Source organism: Dreissena polymorpha, chromosome 2, assembly GCF_020536995.1.
Source record: "Dreissena polymorpha isolate Duluth1 chromosome 2, UMN_Dpol_1.0, whole genome shotgun sequence".
Lineage (NCBI taxonomy): Eukaryota > Metazoa > Mollusca > Bivalvia > Myida > Dreissenidae > Dreissena > Dreissena polymorpha.
In genome coordinates, this window is record NC_068356.1 from 98,783,580 (window position 1) to 98,791,739 (window position 8,160).

Here is an 8,160-nt window from a genome sequence, read left to right on the forward strand (position 1 = left end):
GTTAATTAAGGGCCACATGTCAAATTGCAAGTATACTGTATCGATAATCAGGATAAATATACATATAATTTAATAAAGATAAAGTCAGTACAGTATACGTGTTTGTACATTGGAGTCTTACTTTGTATCGCATGTTATAAAATAGTTATTATTTCATAATTTTCTTCACATGCATGGTTCAAAGTCATTTCGTCACACTAATGACGTCATTTTGTGTTTTGAAATGTATTGATGCATACCAGGGGAGAAAGGATAACTTTTCAGCGAAAGGGAAACAGCTGTTGATTATTTTCTTGTAAAGGGGGCATAAAAAAAACATTCACTCGTGATCATAGAAAATAATATTTTCACTTATGGCTGCGCCATTCTTAAAAATATATTGTATATGATCTCTCGTGAAATAACAAACGATCTTACACTGACATGAACAAATATCCTCTATTTAATCTTTTTGCATAACACGTCGTTTCTGTTCGTTTATTTTCCATTTTTAAAAACAACAAAAGCATTGGTGTATCGTTTCATCATTATATTCGTTTTTGGGTACAATGAGGTAATAATATACATTTCAACAGATAATTATATTACATATAAGTTAAATATTGATTTCATATCAATGTATGTATGTATTTATTTTGACCTTGCGGTCAAGGATAACCCATGAAAGTGCAAGCACTTATTTCCAATGGGGTCCTTTGGTTTTGCTGTAGAGACAGCAAGCAGAAGAGACAGTATTGGGATACAAGGAATCCGGGTGCGATACCCTAGCTCTTTGCGAATAGATACCTTGGTTCTTTTACGTGCTCAGTGTATAGCACCGATACACGCGAGAATTACCTGGGTATCATACCAGTACATCTCTAGTTGGGTGGGAAACACTTGAAGCATTTCTGAAATTTCCAGTGCCCCGGCCGGGATTTGAACCGGGGACATCTGGAATGGTAGACCAGAGTGTTACCACTCGACCACCGCACCACCCATATTTTTAATATAATAATAATATAATAATATCAATAATTAAAATTAAAATTAAACCACCAAGAAGAGTGATGACATATAGACAAAAATCACAAATACAAGAAGAGACGGGTCTTACAAAGGGTAATGGGTTACATAACCCAACTGTTCGAAATAAATATGGTAAAAATGCACAACTATTAGAAGTATACATGGTAATAACTGTTTAATAACAGTATATTAACGACTTTTGAATTCTTACATGCGAGTTTATAAAACATCATGGGGATGCTGAACATTGAATAAAACTTGGCTGGCCAGGTTATGAAATTCACTACAATCCAAACACTTATTCTGAATCAAACCCGTTTTGCTTCAGGGTCAGTTAAATCCTGAAAATCACAAAAACAAGATATTAACAACAGTAAGTAGATTTTCAAAACAGAGCCAGTAAAACGAATCAATGTGTGATTAATATTAAAGGGGCCTTTTCACAGATTTTGGCATTTTTTTAACTTATTCATTAAATGCTTTATATTGATAAATGTAAACATTGGATCGTAAAAGCTCCAGTAAAAAATCAAGACAAAAATTAAAAAAAGGAAAAGAACATTGCCCGGAGCAGGTTTCGAACCAGTGACCCCTGGAGTCCTGCCAGAGTCCTGAAGTAAAAACGCTTTAGCCTACTGAGCTATTCCGCCGAGTATACATCCTTGACGTATGTTATACGTTATATAAGCAATCTTCGTAGTTTCACAAAATTTAACGACAAAAACAGAACTCTCCAAATTATTCAATCGTTTCGCGTTGCAACGCTTTATAATTTTTAGGTTTTAAAATCGTCAAAAGATGCATATAATGGCTATATTAGAGCATGGTTAATGTTCAGTATTACTGTTTCCTCACAAATATCATAACTAAAACGAAAACTTACGAATCTGAAACAACTTTTTTCAATTTTGTCAATTAACCAAAGCGTGAAAAGATCCCTTTAATGTATACATTTACAAAAACATAGTTGCGTGTATTTCATAATTCTAAAATTAGCGCATTTGCAGGATGAGGCGGGTTTACAGGATGTTAGGTTCGAGTGGTTGCGATGAGTTCAAAATATAAAGAAAATAAAGAGACCACCAACAATTTGCTGTCAAGTGACTAATGGTCAATATATATTTCGGATTAAACACAAACACACAAGTGTTGGTCTTTTTTAGAAGTAATCGCCCAAACGCGACAAAACTCTCGGGAAGACATCAAATTCAGGCGACATACTTTGTCCCACTTTTGCCGAGCACTCCGGTCCCGCGCACTTGTTGTTGTAACATGAACAATGAACACTATGCACATGCAGGTTGTTTCGAAGTGTATTAATATGAACATTGTCAAATTTCACAAGAAAGATATGATTTAAATTTTAAAAATAATATCATAACCTTCGATTGGCAGAAAATAAACAGCTCAGCTTGTAAAACCACGGGGTCATGTAGTTTCAGAGAAAATTATGTGACTCATTTTTAGATGGTCTAAAGTGCTTGATATGAAATTCAGGTCGATACGGCCTAGGTATGATTAACCCAATAACCGCTTGCGTATCCGCGCAAGAAAGAGTTGTATAATTTATGCAAGAGGTTTGAGTTCTCCAATTATGTGTATTCACAAATGAAAACATTATATTAATATCGTGTTACATTCAATATTTTCGAACGGTGTTTTATACAAAAGAATCAATAAACAATGATCGTATTGTACGTGTCGCGGAGGATATTGTTTATGAATGATTAAAATAGTCCACTTTCTGCTGCGTCTGCGTTACGTAGTATTTTCGCTCAGCTCATTCATAACTCTGCGGCTGGCGATAAACAAAGGGGAGTCCGGGTGAGAATAACGCACTAGTTTAAGGCTACGCTTGTTTATATTCACAGGTCTCAATTAATAATATGTTGACCACGAGTTCAACAATTATTACAGGGATACGATAGACAACATAAAAAATGTTTCATAATCGCTAAAACTGTTAAAAAAACATATAAATATAACAAGAATATTCTCTAAAAAAATGTAGTCTTGCTGTTTTGAAATAAGGTTTGGAATTTTGGTTTCTAAATAACTTAATTCAAAACAAAAGTTTAATTATAGTATTTTTTACTTGTTACTCGCATATTTACCGCATTATAATGTGTGTTATAATAGGCAAACCATACATTAGTAAAATTCAATCTGCCTTCGCACATAGAAGGAATGGGTCAATTGGGTGCTGCATTTCCTTTGCTTACTTCAGTTAGAGGTCAATTCTTTACGTAATAGCAACCACAAGGCTCCGGCTTCAAAGGAATTGCGGAGCGATAATAAAAGTCGTAGTCGCATGGTATTTGCGTTTAGCGTCCTATTTGGTCACGTGGTTCTTTTTTCGCGGGTGTTTTGGCATTCATGATATGAGGCTATTAATAGATGCGCCTGTCGATAAACAAAGGAAAGTTTACGGGTTATAACAACGCAATAGGTTACGCTCTCACATACAACTCAATGACGTTGTACAGGTCGTAAATTGAGAGATTCGGGAAAAAGTTGACGCTTATTTATATTCTCAATTTATAAAACGTTGAACATAAGTTTAAAAATAACTTCAGCGATACGATGGACAAAAAAAATGTTTCATAATCGCTAAACCTGAATATAACAAACCATTTATAATAATAATACGAATGACCTGTTTCATAAGCTCGTTCATGCTACTACAGCGGGTATTTCTAATAACGTTCTTTGGTTCTGAACAGATAGCGGCGATCTTTTGTATTTACGGGTGCTAGCAACGCAAAAGTAAAAGGTTGGCAGAAGGTTTATCTTGTTTATATTCACAGTTCTCAATACATAGACAGTTGGATATGAGTTCATCAATTACTACAGGCATACTATAGGCAACCTCGAAAATGCTTTATAATCGCTAAAACCGAAAACAACTAAATATATTATATTAAATATATTTATAACAATAAATGTCTTTTAAAAATGTAGTCGGCGTATACGCTGACTTTGAAATAAAGTTAGCAATTTTCTTTTCTAAATAGTTAAATACAATTAAAGAAAAGTTAAACTATTGTGTTGTGTTTTTCACTTGTAAGCTGCATATTCACCGCATGAAATGTGTGTAAGCATTGTCAAACCACACATTAGTGTGAGTAAATAAAAAATATACTACGGGAGAGCACTTTATATGTGTCCTCATGCCTTGTTATGAGTATCTTTCTTCACTATCGAAATATATCGTATGTTTATATTTGATTTAAACGCAGTTTTCTTTTAACACATTTAAATCACACGTCAATAGCGCCGTCATGCGAAAATGGGTCTTATGCGTTTCGGCAAGCGTTTGTTAAACCCAACATGTGCTTTTGCGCAGTCAGGCCATAGGCGATGCTGTTCGCTTTAAAATCACTCAATATGTTATGTTTCTCCTTACCAGAAGGAGGGATAGCTTAGTGGGCTATTTATATGATGGGCGCATATGGAATAAGACCCATTTTTGCATGACGAGGGTCATTACAAATCTCATTGCGAATTGAAAATGCCACATTTAAGAACAATGCTTTTTGATTCAAAATTGAATTCAAAATAGCAAACTTGTTAATAATGGCAGCCTATCCACACATTAGTGCTGACCAAGTACGGCAAACATTGTGGTATGATAATTAAACGATCGATTTTCTCTTATCGTGACACTATACTATTTCGCTAATGATTGTTTTCTCATCTTGGAGGCGAAAGTGAAATTCTGCTAGATGGATTGTAACGCGTGATTGTAACAGGGCCACAATTTGTGTCGTTTGAGCATACAGAGAGTAGTCCGGAATTCCTTACTCTGAACAGTGCTACATCCTTTGAATTGAGCACATACGCAGTTATGTAGCAAAAATTCAGAGGTTGTATCTCGAATCATCTTATTAAATATTCGAAAATATTCATGCGTGTCTGTTGGCGTTATGTAAAAGTCACTAAGATGAAAACTGAAACAGCTACGCCTAAAAGCGCGTAGGTGCTCTATACCTATGTTTATGTTAGCGTTGTTGACACCGTGTGAACTGCTCGGGTTACAAGTAAAGCATAAACAGCAATGTTTATATACTTTCATTCCTCCATATACAAGATACGAAGATTATTGTATATTTTGAATTTGTATAAAGTGTCAAAAAACAAAAGTTTTGTACACGAAACTTTCATTATGAATTTATATTCTTGATGCGATAGTCATTTAATATTAGAAAAATATTCCTTTGCACACAAAATTCGACCCGTGCGCTATGACACACACTTTATAAAGTTGAATGGCGTGTGTTCATTTTAAACTTGCCATTGATTTTCAAAAATGAATTGCGTGTTAAATTATGCAATAGCGAACATCTTTAGTGCCTTCAGCGCTTTGATTATATTGAAGTATGTATAATCACTGTAACCGCACGCAGGGGTAAGGCGCTTTACTTTCGTTCTACGATGATTTAAAAAGAGATTTTGTGATAAAAATAAGGACCTAAATAAGCTACCTAGGCCAATATCAGCCTTTGACTCACAATTTGTTATTCACTTAATTAACATATACAAAGAATAAAGGGCATGTTGTATTTCAATACATACGGTATTTTCGAACAGCTATAACCTTCTATTCCTCTTGAATCTCTGAATTGTAAAGTATGCGTCAGTTGTAAGATTGAAAAATAGTGATAGTAGTAGTAGTAGTAGTAGTAGTAGTAGTAGTAGTAGTAGTAGTAGTAGTAGTAGTAGTAGTAGTAGTAGTAGAAGTAGTAGTAGTAGTAGTAGTAGTAGTAGTAGTAGAAGTAGTAGTAGTAGTAGTAGTAGTAGTAGTAGTAGAAGTAGTAGTAGTAGTAGTAGTAGTAGTTGTAGTAGTAGAAGTAGTAGTAGTAGTAGTAGTAGTAGTAGTAGTAGTAGTAGAAGTAGTAGTAGAAGCAGTAGTAGAAGTAGTAGTAGTAGTAGTAGTAGTAGTAGTAGAAGGAGTAGTAGAAGAAGAAGTAGTAGTAGTAGTAGTAGTAGTCACTGATTATACGTTTCAGAAATCATGCATTATACAAATTACACTTTTCAGAAATTATACTTTTCACACATAACACTTTTGACAATTATTATTTTTTATTTTTTTAAATTACTTTTTCATTGATTCGTATTTTTGAACTGTGTTGAATCAATTTTTTATTACTTTTTTCGTTGATTCGTATTTTTGAACTGTGTTGAATCAATTTTGTATGTGAAAATTTTTATAACAATTAAACGGAAAATGTGCCAGTATAACAATAAAAAAAATATGAAAATATTTAACAACAACTGAAACGACAAAATCTCGCATTGTGAAGGAGATCAAGTTGATGTTTGTGGATCAATGTCCCAATGTTCATTTATGAGTTAATTTGCATTTCAAAGTGTATGAGGTCCTTACGCGTCCGTGACTGCATTTACTTTCTACAAACAAGGACGTTTGGTCGAATACTGAATTAAAGCAGCAATTTACAGCAATTAAGTTATTGTCACTGTATATGTAATTTTGGTGTGCTGTTGGGCGGAGATCCGGAAAAACCAGAGGACATCCCTCTATCCGAAGAGCAAACCGGACATGCGTATATTAGTTCCCCGGTGATGCCTCTCCCAGCTGCAAAGCGTGGCTCGATGACGTCACAGTTTGACAACCTATGGCGAATTTCGTGTCCGGCCAGCAATAACAACAGGAACGGACGCCAATATTTACCTCTCACTCCCCTGGGTCCGCCCATCATCCCACCGCCACTTCTGGCTCCTCCACTGCCGCCATTTCTGGCGCCCATACAGAACGGGCCCGTGCAGCCGCCATTACCGCTTCCACTAACTACCGGAAACATCGGGTTGATGCCGCCTGTAATGAAGAAATGCAGTGCTCGTGTATATACGCTCCATGTGGCATCTTAAAACAAAATTTGTTGTAAAATATGGAAAAAAAACATCTTCATTATCCTGGCGACATTTAAAAAAATCGGATTTATCCATTAAGAGTCATTCTTCCATGCAACTCCATCCAGCTCCTTCTTTCATAGCATGAAGTATGATTTGGACCCCTATATCACGTTCAATTTATTTTCCGCCCAAGAAGCGGGACGGACGAACGATACAAGCGAAATTTATGATCCGAACTCACGTCGTAGGCATCGCACGCTCGAAAATGACCTCAATTCATCAATTTCCCCACATAAGGCCACTGCATAGACACAGTTTAAGTCATTATAATAGTGAAATACATGTTCAATAAAACATACATAGGTCATGCAATATAGAAGTTTAAGAGATTAACTTAAGGTTTTATAACGTCGATTTGCGGATGCGTAATATTTTCTTAAAATAGTGCATATATAATGTACGTATTCATTAATTGTGCGTGTTTTGTGATTCTTAAAGCGGGACTGCACGATTTTGTCAAATCTTTGTGAATTTATATAAAATGTGTAAAAAAACATATAAGACATATATTTCAATATAAATTAAGATAAAAGTTAAGAAGAACATGTGTCGAAAAATGCGAAATAAGCCAGATATTATATTCTGAAATCGAAAATGTCTGTATTATAGTTAAATTCGACAGCATGCATATCATGCATGAACGATGTGAATCTAAATTTATTTTTACGGATCATTTTCATTTCCGGCAACGATATCTATTTATACGACACACAAACACTAACTCCGATCCTCATAAAAAAGACGAATGCTTCGGTTATTGTAGGAACATATGTACGAAATATCTTCGTCACAATCGGCTCGGGGAGCTAATCTGTCTTTGCTGCATTTTATGAAATTGGTCTTCAATGTATACTTTTTTTCTTGCTTGTTTTGTGTTCTTGTAACATATTTTGTATCAATTTATTACCATTTAACACATATAAAATTCGTGCAGTCCCGCTTTAATATACATATTACACAAAACTAATTGAGAGTATTCTTCAAAAAGTCGTCGCACACATAAGTCATTTCTTTACATTCATTTACACATTAATGTTATTCAATCGTTTAACCATGGGTGGTCGGACGGAAGGACATGTGCAATTTATCATGTTTCCCATTACGTGTGGGCATGTAAATAAACAGGTCAAAACTTATAATGAAATAAAGACAATGGCGTTGCCTATGTGTTATACCATAACATGAAGTACAAAATGTCATCCACGCATATTGAGA